Source organism: Oryx dammah, unplaced genomic scaffold (assembly GCF_014754425.2).
Source record: "Oryx dammah isolate SB20612 unplaced genomic scaffold, SCBI_Odam_1.1 HiC_scaffold_25, whole genome shotgun sequence".
Classification (NCBI taxonomy): domain Eukaryota; kingdom Metazoa; phylum Chordata; class Mammalia; order Artiodactyla; family Bovidae; genus Oryx; species Oryx dammah.
In genome coordinates this window covers 27,863,655-27,891,299 of record NW_024070209.1, presented here as the reverse complement: position 1 = coordinate 27,891,299, position 27,645 = coordinate 27,863,655, and the positions used below count along the sequence as shown (strand labels likewise).

The window sequence follows — 27,645 nt, the reverse complement described above, 5'->3', positions numbered from 1 at the left end:
AGTTTTCCAAATTTGCTGGCATATTGAGTGCAGCACTTTCACAGCATTGTGTTTTTTAGGATTTGAAATAGTTCAGCTGGAATTCCATCACCTCCACTAGCTTTGTTCATAGTGATACTTCCTAAGGCCCACTTGACTTCACACTCCAGGATGTCTGGCTTTAGGTGAGTGATCCCACCATGGTTATCTGGGTCACTAGTATGTTTTTTGTATAGTTCTTCTATGCATTCTCGCCACCTGTTCTTAATATCTTCTGCTTCTGTTAGGTCCATACTTTTTCTGTCTTTTATTGTGCCCATCTTTGAAATGTTCCCTTGGTATCTCTAATTTTCTCAGAGATCTCTCTACTCTTTCCCATTCTATTGTTTTCCTCTATTTCTTTGCACTGATCACTGAGGAAGGCTTTCTTATAGTTACTATCATTCACTGATACTCACCATAGACTGGCGCAGTTCTCAGTGCTTTATCCAAGGTACTTCTTCTACACCTCTATGCAGTAGGTATTAATATCTCCACTTTTCAAATGAAGAAACTCCAGCGTGGAGAGGTGAAGAAACTTGCTCAAGGGTATTTACCTCATCAGAAATAGAGGGTCTGACTTCAGAGGCCAAAATCTTAACCTCCATGTAGGCTGCCAAACACCCTGGAATGCAGAGGACTTTTGTTGTGGTCTTGGCTGTCACATGGGGCAAATCACTTGGTCTCTGAACTTGGATTTCCCCATCTCTGAACATGGAAGTTGAATGGAAGATCCCTGAGGTACATTCTTTTATGTATATTAACTGAGTGGCACTGGTTATCACTTCTCTGACTGGCACTGGGCTCCTCTAGGGTAAGCAGAAATAGACAACCACAGTCCTAGCTGTCAAGGAGCAGCCTGGAGGGATTCTCTCCAGCCAGAATATCTGATTATTCATAACAAGAGGACGCTTCTAGGCTGCCTGAGAAGTCTGACCTCCCTGACTGGCCCTCCCAGCTCTGCGGGGCCAGGACCCAGTCTGCTCTCCATCTGCTGGCTCCACTGGTGAGCACCAGTCTCCCCTGGCCTTCCTGCTAGGGCTCATGCTAATTCCCAGCCCCACGAATATTCCTAAGGATCAGCAGCTCACCCAAAGGACCCATCTCCTACCTCCTTCAAGACAGCTGCACTTTCCATTTTTCCAAACTCCTCCATCATTTACTAAAGGGCCCATCCTGTTTAACATATTACTTATTAGCTTATATTATTACTCAATACATATACTATCTTTTATACTTCAGTCTTATTTCCCAGATGTGGCTTATTCTTTTTGATTTCCCACAGCAAGTAATGTAAAGACATGCACGTAAAAGAATTCAGTTTGTCGACAAGTTTCATCAAGGTTTCTCTTTGCCAAGAAGAGGTTCTAAATTAGATTATCTTGTCTCAAGTCCACTCCTCTCAAAGGAGAGCTGTGTCACTTTGGGAAAGTTACTTAATTTTTTCAAGCCTCAGTTTCTTTATTTAATATAAAAAGGAAATGGCAATAGCACCTTCATCTAGAACTGTGTGAGGATTAAATGATAAAAAGCATAAAGATACTTGGCACAGTACCTTACAAGAGTGAAAGCTCAATATTAATTGCCCTTATGACTGTGGAAGATAGTCTCCAAAGATGGCCCCATTAGTACTCTTCCCTGGTGGGCCTGCTCCTCCTATCAAAAGAGATAATCTGCTTCCCTCCCCTTGAGCCTGAGCTGGCCTTGTGGCTTACTTTGGGCAACTGGATACAAAGAAGTGATACTAACTATGCCAGTTCTGGGTCTACCTGTTAAGAGGCCAGTCAGCCTCTGGAACTCTCTGGGGACAGCCAGCCACCATGCTGGAAAGAAGCCTGGGCTCAGCCACTGGAGGATGAGCATCAGATATATGGGTGACGCCTCCTGGCACCTTCCAGCCCAGCCCAGCCACCAACTGAATACAGTCAAACAAGGGACACCAACTGATGCCACTTGGAGCAGAAAAGCCACCTAGTCCAGTTTCCCAAGTTTCTGGCCCATAGAATAAGAGGAATAATTTATTTTTAAAAGCCACGAAGTTTTGAGGTGATTTGTTGCATAGCCTTAGAAAACTGAATCAATCAATATAAATATTGTAATTCAATGCTCAAAATTCTCCAAGCCAGGCTTCAGCAGTATGTGAACTTCCAGATGTTCAAGCTGGTTTTAGAAAAGCCAGAGGAACCAGAGATCAAATTGCCAACATCCACTGGATCATTGAAAAAGCAAGAGAGTTTCAGAAAAACATCTATTTCTGCTTCATTGACTATGCCAAAGGCTTTGACTGTGTAGATCACAATCAACTGTGGAAAATTCTGAAAGAGATGGGAATACCAGACCACCTGACCTGCCTCTTGAGAAACCTATATGCAGGTCAGGAAGCAACAGTTAGAACTGGACATGGAACAACAGACTGGTTCCAAATAGGAAAAGGAGTACGTCAAGGCTGTATATTGTCACCCTGCTTATTTAACTTATATGCAGAGTACATCATGAGAAACGCGTGGGCTGGAGGAAGCACAAGCTGGAATCAAGATTGCAGGGAGAAATATCAATAACCTCAGACATGCAGATGACACCACCCTTACAAAGAGCCTCTTGATGAAAGTGAAAGAGGAGAGTGAAAAAGTTGGCTTAAAGCTCAACATTCAGAAAACTAAGATCAGGCATCTAGTCCCATCACTTTATGGCAAACAGATGGGTAAACAGTGGCTGACTTTATTTTTGGGGGCTCCAAAATCACTGCAGATGGTGATTATAGCCATGAAATTAAAAGATGCTTACTCCTTGGAAGGAAAGTTATGACCAACCTAGACAGCATATTAAAAAGCAGAGACATTACTTTGTCAACAGAGGTCCATCTAGTCAAGGCTATGGTTTTTCCAGTAGTCATATATGGATGTGAGAGTTGGACTATAAAGAAAGCTGAGTGGCGAAGAATTGATGCTTTTGAATTGTGGTGTTGGAGAAGACTCTTGAGAGTCCCTTGGACTGCAAGGAGATCCAGCCGTCCATCCTAAAGGAGATCAGTTCTGGGTGTTCATTGGAAGGACTGATGTTGAAGCTGAAACTCCAATACTTTGGCCACCTGATGTGAAGAGCTGACTCATTTGAAAGACCCTGATGATGGGTAAGATTGAGGGCAGGAGGAGAAGGGGATGACAGAGGATGAGACGGTTGGTTGGCATCACCGACTCAATGAATTTGGGTAAACTCTGGGAGTTGGTGTTGGACAGGGAGGCCTGGCAAGCTGCGGTCCATGGGGTCACAAAGAATTGGACACAACTGAGCGACTGAACTGAATTCTTATGATTAGGCAAACTGAAATCAATCAGCAAGTTCACACTGAAGGGTTACTAATTGTGAGACAAGTATTTTTTATCCATTATGACCCTAAGAGAAGCAGGGGAAAAAAGAAAAAAGTGTGACTATTACCTAACTCCTTACCTCAAGGTTTTTACAGTCTAGCATAATGGGAAACCCTATCACAGACATAATTACCATATAAAGCAGCAGAGGGGACATAGTACTATAGTTTAACAATCTTAATAAGTGAAAGGATGAAGAAATTGGACTATGTTCAGAAGGACAGGATTTGAGCAGGGGCGGGGGTGTCCCAGATAACATAGCTATTTGTGCAGAAAGAGACATTTTAGATGGATCTTGAAGGCTAATAAGACAGGAAATTATACACACACACACACACACACACACACATATACACATATATTTTAAAGAGACAGTGACTGAAAAATGCCTCTAAGAGCTCTAGGTCCTCTCATGCAACTTTTCTCAGTGGGGCAGCAGGATAAACTCAGCTGGGGGCAAGGGGAGGTCACAGGGCCTGTACAAGAGACTCAATTCCACCCCATATCTCTGTGGGAATTTCAAGAACAACCCACCTGTTTTCTTATCCTTTAAGAGATGTGACAGTCCCATTAGTCCCACCACAGGATCACATAGAATTGAGTGCTTTGAAATCCAGAACACACTTTCCACACAAATATCAAGGTATAAATACTGAGGCTCTGAACTCCCATAGACCACAGTTTATGGTGACCCAAATACCCTCTATTTCTGAGCAAAGTCTTAAAAACCTTAGAGTGTTGTCCAGCGTGGTTTGGGCTAAGTCCTCACCTGCTGATGGTGAACTGGGCTGCTGCTCAGACCTGGTGCCTGTTCCAGGCTCACTAACACCAGATTTCAGGGAGCCTTGACCAATGCCCACCGAACCTATGACTTTCTTGAAATGGAGACACAGGCTTTCAGGCTGGTAACGTAACAAGCTCAAGGCTGCCTATACACTGGTAACCCCTCATCAGAAATGCTCTCTTTCCCTCTGAGCCATCTGTGCAAATGCTCCAGTCCTCCAGGCCCAGCAGAGCCCCATCAGCTCTGCCCAGCAGACCCTGACTCTCCAGCCCTCCTGGAACCCCAGCAATGGTCCAGCACCTAATTCTGGCCAATCCTGCTCTGCCCACTCCATTCCCAATATACTCTTCTGAAGGATAAGACTCACAGTGCATGAATCTTCTGCAAATCCCAACAGGCCTAGGACAGTGCCTGGGGCAGTCACTTAGTGATTAATTTTAAAGCCAGTTCTGTGGCCCATTTTTTGATTGGGTTGTTTATTTTTCTGGAATTGAGCTGCAGGAGTTGCTTGTATATTTTTGAGACTGGTTGTTTGTCAGTTGCTTCATTTGCTATTATTTTCTCCCATTCTGAAGGCTGTCTTTTCACCTTGCTGATAGTTTCCTTTGTTGTGCAGAAGCTTTTAAGTTTAATTAGGTCCCATTTGTTTATTTTTGCTTTTATTTCCAATATTCTAGGAGGTAGGTCACAGAGGATCCTGCTGTGATTTATGTCAGAGAGTGTTTTGCCTATGTTCTCCTCTATGAGTTTTATAGTTTCTGGTCTTATGTTTAGATCTTTAATCCATTTTGAGTTTACTTTTGTGTATGGTGTTAGAAAGTGTTCTAGTTTCATTCTTTTACAAGTGGTTGACCAATTTTCCCAGCACCACTTGTTAAAGAGATTGTCTTTAATCCATTGTATATTCTTGCCTCCTTTGTCAAAGATAAGGTGTCCATAGGTGTGTGGATTTATCTCTTGGCTTTCTATTTTGTTCCATTGATCTATATTTCTGTCTTTGTGCCAGTACCATACTGTCTTGATGACTGTGGCTTTGTAGTAGAGCTTGAAGTCAGGCAGATTGATTCCTCCAGTTCCATTCTTCTTTCTCAAGATTGCTTTGGCTATTCGAGGTTTTTTTGTATTTCCATACAAATTGTGAAATTATTTGTTTTAGCCCTGTGAAAAATACCATTGGTAGCTTGATAGGGATTGCATTGAATCTATAGATTGCTTTGGATAGTATACTCATTTTCACTATATTGATTCTTCTCCAAAGAAGACATACAGATGGCTAACAAACACATGAAAAGATGCTCAACATCACTCATTATCAGAGAAATGCAAATCAAAACCACAGTGAGGTACCATTTCATGCCAGTCAGAATGGCTGCGATCCAAAAGTCTACAAGCAATAAATGCTGGAGAGGGTGTGGAGAAAAGGGAACCCTCTTACACTGTTGGTGGGAATGCAAACTAATACAGCCACTATGGAGAACAGTGTGGAGATTCCTTAAAGAACTGGAAATAGAACTGCCTTATGACCCAGCAATCTCACTGCTGGGCATATACACCGAAGAAACCAGAACTGAAAGAGACACTTGTACCTCAATGTTCATCGCAGCACTGTTTATAATAGGCAGGACATGGAAGCAACCTAGATATCCATCAGCAGATGAATGGATAAGAAAGCTGTGGTACATATACACAATGGAGTATTACTCAGCCATTAAAAAGAATACATTTGAACCAGTTCTAATGAGGTGGATGAAACTGGAGCCTATTATACAGTGAAGTAAGCCAGAAAGAAAAACACCAATACAGTATACTAATGCATATATATGGAATTTAGAAAGATGGTAATAATAACCCTGTATGCAAGACAGCAAAAGAGACACAGATGTATAGAACAGTCTTTTGGACTCTGTGGGAGAGGGAGAGGGTAGGATGATTTGGGAGAATGGCATTGAAACATGTATAATATCATATATGAAATGAATTGCCAGTCCAGGTTCCATACATGATACTGGATGCTCAGGGCTGGTGCACTGGGACAACCCAGAGGGATGGTATGGGGAGGGAGGAGGGAGGGGGGTTCAGGATGGGGAACATGTGTATACCTTTGGCGGGTTCATGTTGATGTATGGCAAAACCAATACAATATTGTAAAGTAACCTCCAATTAAAAGAAATAAATTTATATTAAAAAAATAAAATGCAAATGGGAAAAAAAAAATAAAGCCAGTTCTCTAAAAATACGTAGCCATGCCACTACCAGGCAGTGTTTCTTCAAGTGCTGTCAGCAACCACTTTGCATTAAAAAAATGCTGATCCAAGTAATCTAGATCTCCAGGTAGGGGGCTCTACCATCTGCCATTTAACCAGCTCCCTGGGAGATGCATACACCCTAGTATTGAGACCTCTGCCATAAGGGTGGTCTAATCCACTCACACAGCAAGGTCTATGTCTGACAGCACTCATAACACAGGGCGTGGAGTTCTGCTGGGGAGACCAAGGAGACCTCTTACTCTAAGGGGGACTTCCAACCACCATGCCTAATGAAAGTAATGAGGAGCATCAGCTCCCTGACCTCTGTCTTGCTTCCAAATGCCTATGTGGTGATGTGTTGTCATTTCTGTCACTAAAAGTGACCTAAGTCCATAACTAATGTCTGGTTCACCTTTTCTCCTCTATAATCTTCCCAGAAATGACTGATCTCTGTAAATACTACATGTGGACCGCTACATCGCACCGTCAGTGGAGGCCATCTGATCCTTGCTTCTATACCCTTCATGCTGCCTGCAGATGAGAATGGGCCTTTCTCTTCCAGCTGGATAGCGCCAGTTCTGGAAATAAAACTGTGACCTTTAGCAGCAGCACTGATGATAACTGCTTCATTTTCCATACTTTCCTGTTTTCATTACATGATGAATTCTTGGCAAAGGGTTTCTTTCTCACTGTCGAAAGCACTGGCAGGCCACAGCTGTGAAAGCCTGAGCTGGGAAACCTGAAATTTCATTAATGTTGCAAAAAGCACACACCTTGGGAGAGAAACTTTACCCGTGACTAATGAGAGTCACTTAATGAGGAGACTATAGAGAGGATTAAAACACTTCATCCTTTTCTCTTAGCCTCCTGATTAGGAGCTTCTAGGGTTACAGGGCTTTTTCAAAAATCACCCCTTGCTTAGTCAGTCGGCCTCTGAGCATCAACGCCCGTCACAGCCTGTGTGTTTTTCAGTGGAGCCTATAAAATCTCCCAAGTCATCTGGAACTTTCCAGGATAACTGGGATGCAAGACAAATACACAATATTTTAACCTTTAATGAATCCTACTGCTGGCCACAAGCAGAGGCGAAAGTTCAGGAAGGCTGGAGGTAAGGAGGTAGCCTGACCATAACAAGAGTGAGTCCCCCAGACACACTCAGGCTCACTTTCTGAGACAAATGGTAGTTTCCTCAGCACAAGCCAAGGGTGGGAGTTCCTTCCATAGGCAAAGGCCGTCCTCTCTCCTGCCACCCCCACAAGGAACACTGCCAGGAGGAGGAGCACTGGAGCGAAGGGGGCTGGGCGAGCCCTCAGCTCCAGTCCTGGCTCTTCATGAATCACAGGCCCCGGGCGATTTCTCTCACTGACCTGTGCCTGTTTCCTCATCTATCAAAGGAAAATACTCCAGCACCCAGCCTATCTATAGGTTCTGTGAAGATAAAGTGAGGCAATGACGCACAAAGGACCCCAGGAAGCAATGTGAGATTGCGTGTGTGCTGCCTGCCAGGCACTGTGCTAGAGGCATGCGTGTTATCACTAAGCTCTCCTGGCAGCCCGTGGAGGGGAGCACTACTATAGTTGTCCCTCGGCATCCAAAGGGGACTAGTTCTAGGACCACAAAGATACCAAAACCTGCCAATGCTCAAGTCCCTTATATAAAACGGTGAAGTATTTTCATATGACCTACACACAAACTCCTGCATTTTTAAAACATTTATTTACTTGGCTGAGTCTGGTCTTGGTTGCGGCACACAGGATATTTGCTGCGTCATTGGGATTTTTCGCTGTGGTACAAGGACTCTGCTTACTGCACAAGAGTGAGCAATCTTGGCAGCTGTGGTGTTCAGGCTTAGTTGCTCCTAAGCATGTGGGGTCTTAGTTTCCCAAGCAGGGATCTAACCCCGCTCCCCAGCATTGAAAGGTGGTTCTTAACCACTCGACCTTCAGGGAAGATCACCTCTAGATTACTTGTGATACCTAATACGATGTAAATGCTATGTAAATCATTATGGGCATCGCAAATTCAAGTTTTCCTTTTTGGAAATTTTTTCCAAATATTTTCCATCTGTGGTTGGCTGAATCCATGGAAGTGGAACCCAAGGATGTGGAGGTACTTCTGCTTTGTGGAGGACGAAACCAAGATTTGTGAGCTTTCTCAATATCTGGTGTAAGTTTTTTAAAAATCAGACAAAATAATAGGTCTCTGAAAACTAAATGGTTGTTGTGAGATGCCCTGTCTCTAATAGGCTGAGAGATGAGTGTGTCTAAGGTGAGAGGTGGTTAAAAAAACAAAAAAGTTTGGATTCTCTCCCATGCTAATTGCAGTCAATTAGTAGGAGCTGTGAGGAGCAATGTGACTGGAATATAACAGAATCCTATTCAGGATTCTACAGCCATATGCTGAAAGGGAGAGAATGATGGATTAGCTGCAAGACACTGTTAAATCAGCTGATTTTAATTCCCCAAATGATTCCTGCTGAGCTTAATCACACTAGCTGTCACTACCATCCTTGCCACAGCATGCCTTTACTGAGCACTTACTCTCCCTAAGTGGGCTTCTCCTATACATACATATGCATGCGTATACACACATGTGTGCACACACATGCACACACACACACACATGCAAATGAGCACATACCAGTAGAAAAGCGCTTTTGTGTTGGCCTTCAGATATTTATAATTGGCTTGGAGAGGTTAGTCAAGCTGGTCACGCTGTACATTCTGGGTGCCAAGTGAGAAGAGTCATTAATAAAGACTAAAGGGGTTTGAATGAACCGAAGGATTCACAGAGGCCATGGGATGTGAGTGCAGCAGCTGGAGATCCGGTTAACCAGAGAAGTGGGGCTTCTCCACCCCAAACTAGGGGAACAGGTGGAAAGCAGGGATCTGCCCGGCAGCATCCAGAAAGTGGACAGTGAAACTGAGGAGCTGACTGAGATCCAACAGAGGGCATTTTACTCTACAGGCCACTGGCAGGGCCCAAAGTCCTAGAAGAGGGTCACAAAGTGGGGAAGCTCATTCCTTGTGTTTATAAAACTCCTTCCAGGAGCGGTCCATTTCTAATAAGAATCAGAATGGCTACCCCACTAAAATCTGTTGTTCCTGTTACTACTCAGAGTAGTGTTTACGGCAAGTCTGCTGAAATGTCCATTCCTACACACACAGAGCTCGCTACATCACAAGAAAAGCTGCACAACAACAGGACGCTCTACAGGTAATGGATGGGAGGACAAGTGCGAGATACACGCCCCAGGGAAGTTCCTGCCTAGCATAAAAGGAAACACAAAATGAAAACTACTACTTTCAGGGAAAAGAAACTCACTTGATCTATGGAAGACAAAGACAGCAGGGATCCTAGGGTTTGGGCAGCAGGAAGACAGGGACTATCCCACATCTTGCGGGACCAGCAGAAACCAGGGGTGGACTGGGAGGTGAAAAGGGGCAAATTCATTTAACTGGGCAATTCCTTTTTGCTGGGACATAATTACAGTGTGCTACAGAAAAGTGTTACTATAGCAGCAACCCTAGGAAACATTCATTCTGGCAATCCTAAAGGCAGCAGCTTTAGATCTTCTACATCCCCCAATCACCTCTGAAAGATGCAACCACTTTTGAGGAGTAACAGTGATGGAAGAGAAGGGACAGCCCTTCACAACCTTTGGCATGGACACATGGTCAGAAAAGCCCATGGGTGATTTGGGTAAGTGTATCTTCTGCCCTTCTAGTAACCCTCACTGTCACATATCACTGCCCTGAGTGATTCTGGGGTGACACAAAAAGCTGAAGTCAGACAGGCAACCAGGAAGACCCTCCAGAGAGGCCCAGTGTGGGTTTAAAGGATTCAGCCACTGACAAGGAGGTTTATGGCTGGAGCACCGGTGTTTTCTCTTTGAGTCTGCTGTGCCTCTGACTGTATTCTTATCTGGAAGGTTCTTGAGTGCTGTAATCTCAGTGGGAAGCACACTGTCCACGTTCTTAAATGATGGAGACAAATAAACATACATGTTCATCCCCAGGATTCAAGGACCACAAAGAGCTGTCAGCTCCATCAACCCACTCAGCCACCCAGCAGCTTTACAGTGAGGACTTTTCACCACTCCCTGCCTTATGGGAGGTAGTTTAACTTTCTAATGAGTTTATAAAGTCTTTGAGCCATGGTTTCTGGGTGGACTGTCTTCCTTACATCACAGCAAGGGCATTGAGAAAAAAAGCATGGTATGGGAAGCATTTACTCAAATATGTAGTTTGGGAAGGGGGCCGTTAATCACAGAGCCTTCTGTTTCAAGGATCCCAGTAAATCCCCCTAAACATTATTTCCTTCACTTACATTTTTTAAAAAGGAGAGTGAGCTGGAGGAGTTTGATATTTTCTTACAGTTTCCTTTTTCCTGACTCTCTACAGGATGATGTAGTTGTTTACTTTAAGGCTCAGGAGTCAGCCAGCATTGTATAAAAAGCTTTCCCACAAAAAATAAATAAATAAATAACCATAATAAGACAAACTCCATGATGTTTAAGCAATTAGCAACACATGAACTGGCTTGCTCACGCTCTCACTCCAGGATCTGCTCTTTCCTCCTGCTGCAGCGGCCACGCACCCTGGGACTGGGGAAAAGGAAGACCTTCCATTTCACAGGGAGATGGGTGGGGTTTGGTGTGAGGGGTGCAGGTGAAGGAGTGGCTGTGGGGACAGTGAATAAAGAAGCTCTTCATTGGTCGCACCACCAACCCTTTGTGAAATTAAATTCCAAGCCTCAGTATGCCTATCCATAAAATGAGGGGGGGATGATGAAACTGCAGGAAATGTGGTGAGCCAGTCACACCTGAAAGTGGTTAGCTGAGGCAGCACAGCACGGAGAGCACTAGCACAACAGGGTGGACGCTGCTTGGGTCCAGGTCCCAGTTCAGCTACTTATTAGCTGTGTGATTTTTGGAGAAGGTAATTTACCTCTCTGTGTCTCAGGATACGTCTACCTTATAAGGCCCTTGCAAGGATTATATTAATCAAAATATGTCAAGAGCTTTAAAAATGGTACATAGTAAATGCTATAAAAATGTCAGCTGCTATTATTTTGGGCTTACAGAAAACATTCTATTAATCTTCGGTGCTGGTGATGGCAGCAAGGAAAGCTATTTTCCACCAGTGGAGGATATGGGGGAAGGAGGCACGGGAAGGGGCATGTCCCCCACAGAGCGTATGTCAGGATCTGGAGAGAACATGTTTGATTCATATAACTGCAAAGCAGTTCATTTATAATATAATTTTGTAGAGAGAGAATAAAGATTTCTATGGTTTTCATAACTCACCAATGAAATGTTTGACGACATCTTCTTGGCTATAAAAGAAGATTTTAGAATGTTGAAAAACACCAAGGTAGTGGAGATTAGGAGAGATTTCTCCCCTAAGCAGAGCTGCGTGCTGAAAAGGTGAGGCTGGGTTGGGTTACTCCCTGAGAATTCTCAACCTGTGAAGGGGAGGTCCTAGCCTGGGTTGAAAATGGGCCAGTGTTTCTGCAGATAACCTCGAGACTTTAGCCCCCTCTTGGCCTTGGTCTTGGGAAGGAGATAGGGTCTATGCTTTATCCTTTGAGTTAAACAGACCATGGAACTAGTGGCTACACTTCCTGTCCTTGAGACAGACCTCACTGCCAAAGACAACAGGAAAAACGAGACTTTGGTGGCAAAATAATGATATGTAGACACTGTCCTCAAGCTCATTTTTTACTACAGTGAGAATTTTTTTGAGGCGATATCATTTAAAATGCTAATATCTATAGCAGTTAAGATCTTTTTCATGATCTTGTTCTGCTCTCTTCCCTTTTATTATATACCTACAGAAGAATATATAAAATATATATTTCAAAGAATAATCAAAACAAACTTCCTTTTAGTCATGAGGTGTGTGTGCTCAGTCATGTCCAACTCTTTGGGACCCCATGGATTGTAGCCCACCAGGCTCCTCTGTCCATGGGATTTTTCAGGCAAGAAAGCTGGAGTGCATTGCCATTTCCTTCTCCAGGGGATTTTCCCCACCCAGGGGTCGAACCTGTGTCTCCTGCATTGCAGGCAGATTCTTCACCCACTGAGCCATCAGGGATAGGAGGTGGTCGCTGGTCTTCAGAAGCTGTTTTAACCCTCTCTGATCGCATCCCCTCCTCCACTTCCCACCAGGAGTAATCACCAGGTAGACCTTCCTGGTAATTATTGCCTTAAACTGTTTTTCTTTATAGTTTCATCATCTCTGCATTTATCTCTAAACAATACATTGTTTAATGTTTCCTATTTGGGGACTTTATATAAATGCAGTTATGCTGCATAGCTCTTTCTGGGACTGACTTGCATCTTTGGTCTGTGTTTCCTTCTTTGTCATCACCAGCTCTTCTAGTTGAGATCTTAGTTTTTAAAAGCACCCTTTCTTTTAAAAGACATCCCTTTAGTCTCCCTAAAATATCATGACAGCAACTGAACTGATTCATTCTGTTCCCTTGGATGTGAACTGTCTGCCATATTTTAGTAATCTGTGGCCAGTCCCTCATCTTCTGTATTCAAATATTATTTCCATACATCAGAGTGACATTTTTGGTAGATTTAAAGATGGAAGAAATGCATTCAAACCTTCCAAATGATAACCATCCTCCAAAAGGAGGTATTTTTCCCTTAAGTTCCATATTCTTCATATTTTTTGCAGTTTTCTATGTTTCTTCCAGTTTTGTCCAACTGCTCACACTCTTCTCTACTCTTGCCTTTCCTTACCTATGAAGTCTAAATGTCCATTTTTATGGGAATTGGGATTTTAAGTTTCACATCATTACCTTAACCTTTGAACAATTTATGTAGATTTTCACAAAGCCCTCCAACTTAATAATTTTTGCTCCCACAAAAATGTCTATTTGGATCAAATGGGATTTTTACTCATAATCCTACAAAGTATTAGGGCCATTTCCTACAGATGAGGAAGGAGTATCTGAATGTATGCATTTGGGGCTGAACTTAATGTCTTCAAGATCCAGGAATTAAGGAGTAGCTCAAAGAGCTAAAGAGAAGCTGCCTTTCAGGGAATGTGGATGCACAGGATTCACATGGTTTTGGGGCTGGAAGCATCCATCTATCATTTTAAGTTTTTGGAGGACCCTGTTTGTTTCTGCCCGTGGCATCCACGAGATGCTGACTTCCTGTGTTTACCCAGTGCTGAGGACACTGGGCTCTCTTCAGTTCCCACGGTGATGGGCGGATCCCATCCCCCTCCCATCCCTCCAGAGGCTAAGTGGTTTAAAGCTGCAGAGATCAGCACTGGACAGGCGACTAGAGGGAAGGACCCAAATGAAGTAAACAAGCACAACTGCTTCAGACAGGTCTTGCTCCTTGTCACAAAATAATGAGACCACATGGAGCCAATCCCAAAGGTGCTAACAGACTCTCACCACTGTGCTCCTCAAAGATGGATGGGATCCAGGGTTCTTACTCCTGTGACAAAGTCCTTCATATGTGAGTGTCCCTCCCACTTGCAGGAGTATGTGCACTCCTCCAGCCCACTCACAGCACTTCTTCCTGTGACATTCTAAGCTGATTTCTGCACCACTCAATTTTACACAGAATATTTCATTTTTTTCTGGCTCGTCTGTGCTCGTCTTACCTTCCTAGATAGACAAGAAATTCTTGGGATAAAGGCTGTGTCTTTTTCCATCACTGGTGCACCCAGTAAGAAGCAAAAGACATACCAGGTACTGGGGAAATACTGGCTGTCTACTGTTTACTAAAGCAGGATACTTGTTCCCTGGCTGATGGGATATGTTCCCTGTGTCTTCCTCTCCCTGTACTTCTCCTCCTGTGCTACCATTTTCAACACTTCAGGTCTCAGTGACTCTGCCCAATACCTCTACCCCTCAGCCATTCCACCCAGCAAACCAAGTGCATCTTGCCAACCCAAGGTTTTTTCCTAGTGAATTATTTCAAAAACATTTTATAAAAGTCGTTGGCTTTTGCAAGATGAACAAATCACACCTGCATTTATAATGATTAATTTTTAAAGCCATATTTTATTTTCAAGTTTTCTTCTAGTGAACCTACTTGTACTTCTTTGTTACCTTCCCTTTCAATTTATATACATCAAGAAATATTTCCCATATCTCCAATCAACTCCCTGAAAAGTACAAAACTCCAGGTGAATGAGATCATGGGAATATTTCAAAATGGATAGCAATGTGTTTCATTTGGTTGCATTTGTGTGGCTTTAGTGTTAATGTTGGTACATCCAGAAAGCCTTCATAAATTAGTGCTTGATAAAGGAAGTTGAATTTAAGTTATTACTTGAAAAACAAAACCGGCATGGGTTGGATAAATGGTGAAAGAAACACAGACAACAAAGATATCAGCTTCTCCAACCACTCTCATCCTCAGACTGTTACTATGCTGTGTCTTTTGCAGGATGAGCTAAGGCCACAGTCCCTGTCACCACCCAATTCACTATCAGTGGGTCTGGCCCAACCTATCTGTAGAGCCAGAAGGCTTCAGCTCTAAGAGCCAGGGCTGGGTAAAGAGCTTAGTTCCCTAGCAACCTGCACACAAGTGTTCCAGACAAAATGGATTACATACTGCTGATGAATTCCAAGTGAATATCCTATTGACCCAACAAAGGAGTTAATTTGTACCTTCTGCCACACTAGAGGAGTCAACTAAGAGAATTCTTTTTGTCTATGATCTCTCCTGGCATTCTCTTTGGATTGTCACAGTAAAATAAAATGCTCTTAAGGATTCAAATATTGGATGGTTCAACTTCCAACTGCCTCTGAAAGAAGAGAGTCCTCATAATAGGAAGAAGAGGGCCTGTTTTTCTTCTTGCTTTCTGAATGCAATTTGGATTGCCTAAAATAATACAGAAAGAGTTATTTCAGAGACCCTGGGTAATAGACATAAATAGTCTGATCACTTCACTATAAGATAACCAACTGCTGTTTTATTTATACATTGGTCTCTTGAGATTTTGGTTTGTGATCATTAATCCTCAGGAGCCTAATATCCCCTGGGAACTAGGACAAAATGAAGCTTCTGGAAGCCAACTGCCTGGGTCTGCCACTTCCAGCTGTGTGACCTCTCTAGGACCTCCTACCTAGAAGGTTGATGTGAAGATTAAACAAGTTAATACATGTAAAATGCTTGACATTAAACCTGGCATTTAACAAGTACTACTAAACAACAGCAACAATAATTTAAATTGTTGTTCTTATTGTTATTATTGATCCAAGGATGACCCATCTCTCTCTTTCTCTCATTTCTTGAATTAGGATGGCAGCCTCCAAAGTGAAACCACCAAGGGAGCAGTTCTAAGATGTTCTTTACTGGAACCAGGAATCTTTTCTTTTCATATTGGGGAGTCAGCCCTAATATGTGACGTACATCTCCCACTCTGTCCCAGTGGCATGAAGGAGACAAAAGATACAGCAAGAATTCACTGGACTCTCTTGGATAAACAAAAGCACTCAGAGAAACCACATGGAAGCCAATGTCAAGGTGACCCACTTGTACTACCACAGCTCAAGCCATGGGTCAGACAGTCAGAAGGACAAGCTACCTGACTTCTAGGGACACACAATCGAAGATGTGTTCTTCATGTTAAGTAGTCACACTTCTAAATTGACTAGATTTTACAACTGAGAAATAAAAGTAATATAACAAAGCTTTCATCCTCTAGTTGGGCATAGACATTTGGGAGAAGAGATGGCTCTTGGTAATCTTTTGCTCGATGCCCTCCTGAAACACTTGTGAGATGACTAGTCAGGTTAAGAGGTTGGGCCATAGCTGTAGTTAAGGACATGTGGACTCAGCTTAGGGGACAGGTAATGTATATTCTCTCCTTATGAAGCTAGGTTCATAAGGGGGTTCAGATCTATCAACAATGGTTTCTCATTTCTGTTTTGTGAACATTTAGCCAGCTGGTCAGAAAAGGTCTTCCCTATAGGCTAACTTGTCTGGAGAGCCTGGTGGGTTACTGTCTATGGGGTCACAAAAGTTGGACATGACTGAGTGACTAATAGGCTAACAGAAATGTGGCAAAGCTCTCAGTCCAGCTTGGGGGTGGAGGACTTACCTATATAAAGCATATTGAAACAGTTAACTGAACAAGACAGAAGTGGATAAGACAGAGGCTAAAATTTATACTGCCTGCTGTGTGCTAGAAACTGTGCTGTGCTTTTATAAGACAATTGTAACACCTCATGGTAGATCTCCTGATGTGGGACCATTAGTCAGTGAAAGTGGGTTTGAATTCGGAACCGTTATACAAAACAATAGTCTTGTGAACATAAAGGCATTGACCAAGGGAGGATCATTTACTGAACTGAACTTTGAAAAATGAACACTAAATAGAGCACTTTTCATATGATTTTATTGTTGTTCTTTTCTCGCTCATGCATCAGCAAGTTAGTAATGGTCCCATGTATGGTTGCCAACGAGTTGAGTTTTCACAGATCTTCAGAATCAGATTTAGGAATCTTATACTGAAGATAATGTCATCTCCTCACTTTGTGTCCTTCCTCAATCTTTTATTATGAGCGAGGAAGTCAATGTCCAGAGAAACATCTCAGGCAAGCATCAGCGGCAGGAGCCAGAGCTAGAACCAGAGTGTCTTTCCTCACAAAGCCCTCCTTCCTGGAACCCGTGTTCCTTACCAATGAAGAGGGCACACATGAACACAAATTTAGCCAAATGGGACATAGCCACATGCTGGTAAAACCTTCAAAGAATCAAGGGCCAACAGGGTTATCTGAAGTACCTGAGACCATTGGAAGAAAAAGTTCAGGTTAAATGAGAAAATCCTATTGCTGGGTTTCCCTAGTGGACCAGTGGTAAAGAATCTGCCTGCCAATGCAGGAAATAAGGGTTTGATCCCTGATCTGGGAAGATCCCGCGGCACAGAGCAAGTAAGCCTGTGCATCACCACTACTGAGCCCGTGCTCTGTAGCCCAGGAGCTACAACTACTGAGCCCACACGCCTAACTGCTGAAGTTCACACACCTAGATCACACACAGCAAGAGAGCCACCACAATGAGAAGCCCGCGTAACACAAGAAAGTTGCTCCTGCAGTTACAGAAAGCCCAAGCAGCAACAAAGACCCAGCACAGCAAAAATAAATAGAAATTATATAAAGAATTATATAAAGAAAGCCCATTGCTTAAGCTGAGTAATCTCAGATAGACTGGGTAGAAGCTTCTCCACAAAATGCCCCACATAGAAAACAACAGTCCACTATCAAAATTCAACTTGGATCTAAAAATAGGCACACACACACAAATAATAATAATAAATTCTGAAATCCAATAGATGAGGCGAGATGGGAGGTCTGACATCAACCAATGAGGCAACTAGCTTTGTTTGGTGAACGGGTTAGATAAATTATACCTCCGGTTTTAGATTTCAAGCTGAAACTTTTAATTTAAATTCAAACATCATGAACCCATTGAACTGTGGGCAAATGACACCTTAGAAGTGTATAGGTCACTTAGCCCAACTGGCTGCAACCTAAGTTCTTGTTGCTAACCAGCCTGGGGTTGTACAATTGATATTTTCCAGAGGGTTAAATGCAGTGCCCCACTTCCTTCTCAAGCAGGCCCACTTTCCTGGATGCAGAGAGAAAACTGAACAGCCTACAGCAACTCTTCCTTCAGAAGTTCTCCTCCACCTCCTGACTCGCAGGCTGTTGAAGCAACCTCCACACAGGTAGATGCTTTTTATTTTCCCCTTTAATCCAAACCACACAGAACTGCCCCGCTTTGCTTCTTAGGTCATCACTGCCTATAAAACCTTCAAAGAATCCTTTACTTTCAGAATAAGTTCAAGCTCCTTGTTTCACACTTTAAGAACTCCAGAGCTTAGCCAAACTCTCCTTATGAAGTGGTCTTTCTCATACCCTCCCAAAGTGAGCCCGTTTTTCCGACACGGCACATCATCACTCACCCTAAATTTGGGGTCAAAGTCCTCCCTCCCTCAAACTTGCTGTGTCCTGCTCCTCAAGCTCCCTGAAGTAATTCCTGCTAACTCTCCACAGAGCACATTCCTCATCCATAGTCGTCCTTCTCTGCCATAGGAGGCAAGGGTGGGGATGGTTGGTCTGAATTCCAGCTCCATCACTAAACTATGACCCTGGCCAAATGGCTAAGGCTCCCCTAGTCTCAGCTTCTTCCCCTCCCCAGAGAAAGGACAATACCTATACTCCATGAGACTTGGGTAAAATTAAAGAAGTTGGTTCTCGCACAAGCCTTGCCACTTAATAGGTGCTCAGTAAGTTTTTCTTTTCTCTTTATCACATACTACCTCTATTCTGCTAAGTCGCTTCAGTCGTGTCCAGCTCTGTGCGACTCCCTAGGCGGCAGCTCACCAGGCTCCCCCGTCCCTGGGATTCTCCAAGCAATAACACTGGAGTGGGTTGCCATTTCCTTACTGTCTACTTTATCATCTGTCCTTGAACATAAGAGTCCTAGTTCCTGTTATCTCCCAATGGCACCTAATAAGGTTCTAGTACAGAGCAGATTTTCATGGTCAACTTGCGTGTCACTGGAGTAATGTTATAACCCAGCTACATTCCCTCTATCTTACTCTTTCTATGGTGGAAAACCTTCCTCAGTGAGCCAAAGTGGTTTCTATTAATGATCCAACTAAACTAGAGACAGCACTCACGGAGAATAAAGCAAATGTATAATAAGTTTTGAATCTACTTCCAAAATTCTATCTCTGCCTAAGTTCCAGGAACATGCTCATTTTAATTATGTAAGGACATATATAATGGAAATCTTCAAGAAATGATATCTGTGTATATATACCTGATTCTACATAGACAGGTAAGAATCATCAAGACTTACTCCAAACTGTCAACAGAAGTTGCAGTGGCTTTACAGTTTTTTCCCCCTCAAAGTATAATCCTTTCTTCAAATGGTATCTTACTTGGAATACTAACATGAGAAGCAGCTGAAGGTATGACTTCTTTGGGTGGATAGAAGGAGGAATATGTAGGTCCTCTCTTCACAGCACACCAGGGTCTGTGTGTTCAGAGTGTATGTGTGCATGTGTGAACGCACACACACACATACACAGAAACTCCTCAGGCACGTCCACAAAACCTAAGTCAGAAACTACAGCTTGGCAGAATAAGCAAATCGTGTAGGAGCTGGGTAAACATACTCCACACTAGTGAAAAAACATCTACTAAACAAACATATATACATGCATATGATGTCAAAGGAATTTAAATCCCGTTCTACAAGATGCCAATGTCAGAGGTTCTGCAAGTTGTACTCAATTTATGTTACAGAAAGATAGAAACACAAACAGAAGGAGGCCGTTCTGCTGCATGGAGGTGAATGCTCTCTTTGGGCATCGCTGGGCAGTGCTTTCTGGTTCACTTACCACTAACATCAGCTCCACGGGAAGCCAAGCATTTACTGGTGACCCGCAAGCCCCCAGATTCAGGATTTCTCTACGGGAAGCCCTCAGATACTGTGAACTTTAGAAATCATTTGGTTAAAGAATATTTAGTGACAACAGAAATAGCTTCAAAATACCATTTGGTGAGACAATTGAAAATATGATTTCAATTTTAAAAATATATGTATAAACAGACATGTACTTTTAAACTGGAAATATATACACCAAAATGTTAGTAGTCATTAGAACAATTCTTTCTGTTCTTCTATAAATTTATCATAATTTCTACAATTAACAAATATTCTTTGTCATATACCGCCAGAGAAATACCTTACTGTTATTGTTTAAAGGCTAAGGCCAATGGTTTTTGCAGGAGAACAAAGCAACGAATTTACTACTAAATCTCTGGGCAGGTGGCAAGGTGCCCCATGATGCCCACGGCATGATACACAGGGTACCTAGTAGATGCTCAATAAACAGTGACTGAATGGGTAGGTGTGAGGACCGCATCCTGCTCCAGCCCATTCTGTATATATTCCCTGCACCCATCCCCCATTCCTCCTCTCCTCTCTCTCACAGTTTCAGAAAACAGAAATGCTTCCAGAAACAGGCTGCAAGATTCAGCTACTCTCACCAGTTTAAGGGGCATTTGTTTTTTTTTTAATTCCAATCTCACTGAATCTAGGTAAAACAGAGCTGTCACTCTGAGACCCTTTCTCATGTGTGTAACAGCATATGGGGACTGGGGAGGGGGTTCGGAGGTGAGGATATGTGAGGTAGGGAACTTGGATAGCAGGGAGGTGACGGAGACAGAGTAACAACAAGGGTCAACAGGACACCTTGATGCCAAGCTGGGTTCCAATACAGACTTGCGAGACTTATCTGGGCCTCAGTTTTCTTATCCATAGAAGGAAATGACCTCACTTATCTCACAGAGATGTCATCACAAATGTGTAGGATGGCTGAGCTAAATGAAATGAAGGCAAAAGTGACTGTCCCATTTAAATGCAATGCAAAGTTTCCTTGGAACAAGGAAGTTGCCCGAGGCAGCGGCATCTTGGATTACCTGTATGTTACATTACATTCACACATACACACACACAGGTATCTCTCTGCCCCAGGAGGTACATGAGCCATAAGGAACTCTACAGCCTTTTCTTTCATCATGCAGAATGTATACTATTATGTTACCTCTGTGAAGCCTTGCTTATGAAAACTGTGATCTCTCCCTACCTGGGGTGGGCACCCCTGGTCTGCTTGCACATAGACACATCCCTCCCCATCACACACACACACACTCATTCTTTCTCTCCTCTCTCCTTCCTCCCCACCACCTCCTCCATCTCAGTCCCCACCAGCCCTCCACAGGCTTCAAGTGAACAGCAACTATAACCCCACTACTCTGACAGAAGACCTATCACAAAGTCTTGTAAGGTCCCATAGTGATGTGTACACTGCAGGCCCTCACTGAAGATGTTTGGTTGGCTGATTAAAAGCCACGGCTCCATTGACCAGCTTGTTCTAGGACAGGATGGTCTTCAGAAGTAAAGAGAGTTTGCTGGAGTCTCATCACTTTGGCAATGGACTCTGCCAACGCTAAGTCTGTACCCTCTACCATAGACCTCATTTCACAGAAATCTGTTAGAAACTATGGAGGCTATCTCTTTTATTGGCAAATATATTGATTCCCAGGTGTCTGCCTGACCCACAGACCGTCTCACAGTAATGAACCTCTCAACATACTCTTGCCAGACACTTGTCAATCCTATCAAAGCCTCTTCATGCACTCCGATACCACACTGCCCGGGAAGGCAAGCTCTAGTACAAAAGAGACCCATACTTCATTTTCAGCTCTTTTAGATTTAATTTGACATAGTCGCCTCTTCAAAAAGAAAGTCTACCAGTGGCCTAATTCTTACTCTGCTTTTTGCTTTTGTGTTTGCCGCTCTTCAGAATTGACAGTCATAAGAGACATCCGAGTTCCTTGAAACCACAATTTTCCCCCTGCATCATCAACACTCCTTTCCCAGCAGTTTTCACCCCCTGCTCACACAGCTTATTAAAACTCATTTGAAAAATATCTCCGGTTGCTTTTTAAGGATTTTTCCATCCTGCATTTCCCCCAGGGCAGTGAGAGGTTGGATGAGGGAGATTCTTTAGTTCACTCTCTGTTTCCTTCTTAGCAACTCACACTGACCAAGCCCTCCATGAGTCTTCTTCCCAGGCCTGGCAGGAAATGCCAAAGGATCAGGGATGGGGACAATTACGTACAGACTCTTATTTTGAATGAGAAAAAAATCATGACAAATTTACTCAAGTCAGGTTTTGTTGGAAGGGATGATTTCACAAGGGAGATCATATTCAGCAGCTCAAAATGCCTGAGAATTTTCTTTCTAATAACCAGAAAAACAAAAGCAAAAACAAGCCTACCCCTCAGTGGCTCTCCCATCCTCAGCCTTCCATGGATGAGGGAAGGCGGAAGAAGCAATTCCTGAAATCATGCCTCCTCCTAAGCCCTGACATTAAGTAGCCCATAACTTTTCGAGCCCAAAGAAGCAGGCTCCCAGTATTACCTTCCCTCCTCTACCAATGAACATCTGATTCTGCAGATGCAGGAACCTCCCTCTTCATTTCCCCAACATCCTCCCTTTCTTCCTCTCCTTCACTGCAGTTGTTAAGCCATCAACATTTCCTTGGGAAAAGCAGGAGACACACTGAGGTAGGAGTTCCAGTGCTGGAACAATCACAACGAAAATGAGAGTAGGAGATCAGTTCTAGTCTTCATAAGCATCTCTTTTCCATCATCCTCTTTACAAATGCTACCCCTGCTTAAAGGTCCAAGTTAGGTGCCACCTCTTCTAGGAAGCCTTCCCAATAGCCTTTGGCAGAGCTTCAGATGAATCACCTACAGAGCTCCACTGGAAGAGTTACTGTGCTGTAGAGTATCACTTGCTGCTTATCTATCTCCCCACTAAACAGCAATCTTTATGCACTCAGAGTTAGTATGTTTTGAGTTGTATAGCCTCAGTAATGTCTAGCATACAACAGATACCCAATAAATACTTGTATATTCACTGAATTAATTATAGGCTTTACTGCAGTGGGTTGCTATGCCCCCCTCCAGGGGATCTTCCCAACTCAGGGATTGAACCCAGGTCTCCTGCGTTGCAGGCAGATTCTTTATTGACTGAGCCACCAGGGAAGCCATATGTTTTTTTAAGCAAGAAATTATTGTGTGTATGAAAATATTAAATGTGCTGTTAATCTAGTATCAGCCATTAAAAATAAGTTTAGAATATGAAAATTTTAGTTTCTCATCCATATCAACAGCTAGTACGATGCTTATAATTCTTTATGGCTATGTCAAAGAAATGCAAAAAGGCAAAATGGCTTTGTGAGAAGGCCTTACAAATAGCTGAGAACAGAAGAGAAGCTAAAGGCAAAGGAGAAAAGGGAAGATATACCCACTTCAAAGCAGAATTCCAAAGAACAACAATGAGAGATAAGAAAGCCTTCCTCAGTGGTCAATGCAAAGAGACAGAGGAAAACAATACAGTGGGAAAGACCAGAGATCTCTTCAAGAAAATTAGAGATACCAAGAGAACATTTCATGCAAAATGGGCACAATAAAGGACAGGAAAAGTATGGACTTAATAGGAGCAGAAGATATAAGAAGGTATGGTAAGAATACACAGAAGAACGATACAAAAAAGATCTTAATGACCCAGATAATGAGGATGCTGTGATCACTCACCTAGAGCCAGACGTCCTGGAGTCTGAAGTCAAGTGGCTTTAGGAAGTATCACTACGAACAAAGCTAGTGGAGGTGATGGAATTCCAGCTGAGCTATTTCAAATCCTGAAAGATGATGCTGTGAAAGTGCTGCACTCACTATGCCAGCAAATTTGGAAAACTCAGCAGTGGCCACCAGACTGGAAAAGGTCAGTTTTCATTCTGATCCCAAAGAAAGGAAATGCCAAAAAATGCTCAAACTACTGCACAATTGCACTCATCTCACATGCTAGCAAAGTAATGTTCAAAATTCTCCGAGCGAGGTTTCAACAATACATGAACCAAGAACTTCCAGATGTTCAAGCTGGTTTTAGAAAAGGCAGAGGAACCAGAAATCAAATTGCCAACATCTGTTGGATCATCGAAAAAGCAAGAGACTTCCAGAAAAACATCTACTTCTGCTTTATTGACTATGCCAAAGACTTTGACTGTGTAGATCACAATCAACTGTGGAAAATTCTGAAAGAGATGGGAATGCCAGACCACCTAACCTGCCTCTTGAGAAACCTATATGCAGGTCAGGAAGCAACAGTTAGAACTGGACATGGAACAACAGACTGGTTCCAAATAGGAAAAGGAGTACGTCAAGGCTGAATATTGTCACCCTGCTTATTTAACTTATATGCAGAGTACATCATGTGAAATGCCAGACTGGATGAAGCACAAGCTGGAATCAAGATTGCCGGGAGAAATATCAATAACCTCAGATATGCATATGACACCACCCTTATGACAGAAAGCGAAGAGGAACTAAAGAACCTCTTAATGAAAGTGAAACAGTGAAAAAGCTGGCTTAAACTCAACATTCAGAAAACGAAGATCATGGCATCCGGTCCCATCACTTCACAGGAAATAGATGGGGAAACAATGGAAACAGTGACAGATTTTATTTTCTTGGGCTCCAAAATCTCTGCAGATGGCGACTGCAGCTATGAAATTAAAAGACGCATGCTCCTTGGAAGAAAAGCTATGGCAAACCTAGACAGCATACTAAAAAGCAGAGACATTACTTTGCTGACAAAGGTCCATCTACTCAAAGCTATGGTTTTTCCATTAGTCATGTATGAATGTAAGAGTTGGACCATAAAGAAAGCTGAGCACTGAAGAATTGATACTTTTGAACAGTAGTGTTAGAGAAGACCCTGGAGAGCCCCTTGGACAGCAATGAAATCAAACCAGTCAATTCTAAAGGAAATCAGTCCTGAATATTCATTGGAAGGACTGATGCTGAAGCTGAAGCTCCAATACTTTGGCCACCTGATGTGAAGAACTGACTCATTTGAAAAGACCCTGATGCTAGGCAAGACTGAAGGCAGGAGGAGTAGGGGATGACAGAGGATAAGATGGTTGGACGACATCACTGACTCAATGGACATGAGTTTGAGCGGGCTTCAGGAGTTGGTGATGGCCAGGGAAGCCTGGCATGCTGCAGTCCATGGGGTTGCAAAGAGTCGGACAGGACTGAGCGACTGAACTGATGCCAATCTTGAAGTGCATAATGCCCTTATAAAGTAAGAATTATGCCCAGGGATTTTCTTTCTTTTAGTTGTAAGAGGGAGGGCCTGAGAGAAATGAGGCTACTCTCTCTCAACTGGAGTAGAAAGTCTTTTTACCTCCTTTTCATACTATATGTTTGCTACACAATTAAATACAGTTTTACAGATTCTTCCAGCTGTTTCAGGTGATTCTAGCATCCCGAAGAGCATAGGGAGAATTCCAGTCAAACACACTGGTGTGAATTGATTGAATTTGATTGAAACTGAAGTTACTGGCTTAATTTGAGGGCCTTCTGCCTTTTCTCACAAGCACTGGAGCCATTTCATTTGCCTTTTTCCTTCTAGATGCCATGGAGAATGATCAGAGCCCAGGAGTCAAGGACAGGTGGGCTTGGCACAGAAAAGGCCACAACAGTCTTTACCTGTAACTTGGTCATTTAGTGGGCTGTGGTAACCAGACCTGACGTCACAACTGGCGCCAGAGGATTTACACAATCATTGCCATTGGTCACCATACCAGACCCGGGACCCTACGCACTTCCAAGTCCTTTCAGGCAATCTCTGTAGTGCATGGCCTGAAGCCATGTGCAGTCTCTCAGGAGCTTCTCAAAGGAATGCTTTTGTAGGGGCTGTTTCTTCTACATACCAAACAATAAAGGCTCACCTAAAAATAATTAAACCCGACTTAACACCATTTCTGCTCTCTGTGTCATAATTAAGCAAGAATGAAAGAAATCTTAATAGGATTGTAAACAGGTCTTGTGTTCCTTAATCATGTGTTAGAGACTTAGTCAAAAACAAGTTTACGAAGGCTCAGAAATACCATCCTTTCTTTTCGGGAAAAGCAAAACTAAAGCTGCGCTGTACTATGGCCACTGAAGTCAGTTCCATTCCCACCCAAGTCCTGCTCCCACCCTCCCCACTGCAGGGCCTGGATCCAACTCCTTCCTCACCTCTGGAGTCTAAGGATCACCCCCTCCTCTGAGTTCTCCTGGCCTGAACACCTCCACCCAGAATGTAACTACTGAAGGCTGTTTGCTGTGGAAGGTAGTATAACCCCCTCATGCCTTCTTGAGTAAAGTCCTCCACTGGAGAATCACCTTCCTTTTTGCCGATAACTCCACACGCAGAACCTACCTCAGAGTCAGGTGAACATCAGTTATTCTTTAAAATCATGATTACTGGTTGCCATAGGAGAAGCCACATTTTCTAACCATTAAGCTGGGAGGTTATTCAATGATTTCTCCTAAGATTTTTTTCACTAGTAAGCTAAGGTCCTTTGGAAAGATTAAACTATGATTTGCTTTAGAAAAATTAGACGAACACACTATCTGTCATGTTAAGTGAGATGTGCCATGGTCACATGGTCTGGGAATTGCTCCTGTAACTGTGGCCATCTGACATTGGCCTAGGAAAAATCTCTGAACTATGGAGGAAAGCCCCATTCTCTCCCCAACCTTACCCTCTGGCCACTCAGACACCAATTTCCATGTCATTTGGTCACTGTTCTGCCACAAAGGAAACCCATGGTATCATTAGATACCATTTTCTGCTTCAAGAGCAATCACATAATGAGGACCCTAGCCTTGATATTCTAAATGCACAGAGAAGAAAACTGCTGACCCTAAAGACATCAATCCCACTCCTCATTCACCAACACTGCAAGGAAGCAGAGCCTCCGCTGAGGCTCCCTGGGTCTACCACGTACAGGTCCCTACACAAGGTCCCTACAGCTGGACTGGACCTCTCTTGGGATGTTGGACCTCTTGGCAATGTGTCCAAAGAAAGCAAGCTAGTGTGGAGCCCTGCTAGGAAACGAGCTCAGATAGTAAGAGATAGGCGCAGCTGCTATGGGTAGGGGAAGATGGGGTAACACAACATGGTATCAGAGCAGTCCCCACTAAACTGGAAGTCCCAGAGATGACATGGTAGCTCGACTGCCAATACCAAGTGTCTGTGGGTCAAAGACTTGTCTGAAATCTGATTTTCACATTGGTGCAAAAAGAAGAGTAGAGGAGAGAATTTAAAAAAAATCTCCCACCCCTCCATCTCTGAGAGTAACCAGCTACTATGTGTGAGGCCCTTGATAGGCACCATGGAAGATAAAGAAATACAGGATAAGTTTCTCATTAATTCAGAATTATTCTCAGGTGGAGAAAAGAGGAAAGCTGACCTCATGACTGACTCCATAATGTGCTTACAGATTATTTTCATTTCTTTACTGCCACCTTCTGGTCTCTAGGCACCTGCATGGTAATTTTAAAATGCTACCTTAAATTTGTGATTCATGATGGATTTTTTTTTTTTTTTTTTGACCGTGCCACGTGGCTTGCAGGATCTTAATTCCCTGACCAGGGATTGAACCCCTGGCCATGGTGGTGAAAGAGCCAAGTCCTAACCACTGGACCACCAGAGAATTCCCCATATGGCATTTTTAGTACTTGTTCACACCCTTTACCTCACACGATGGTACACAGATTAGACATAGTTCAGGTGGCCTTTATTCTATTTTCATTTGATGTGAGG

The 27,645-nt window shown here is 43.1% G+C and overlaps 1 protein-coding gene across 2 annotated transcripts in view; it reads right to left on the bottom strand.

The window, feature by feature from the left end:
• PRKCE (protein kinase C epsilon) overlaps window positions 1–27,645 on the bottom strand; it is a 543,507-nt gene that overhangs the window by 143,543 nt on the left and 372,319 nt on the right. The gene's annotated exons all lie outside the window — the stretch shown is intronic.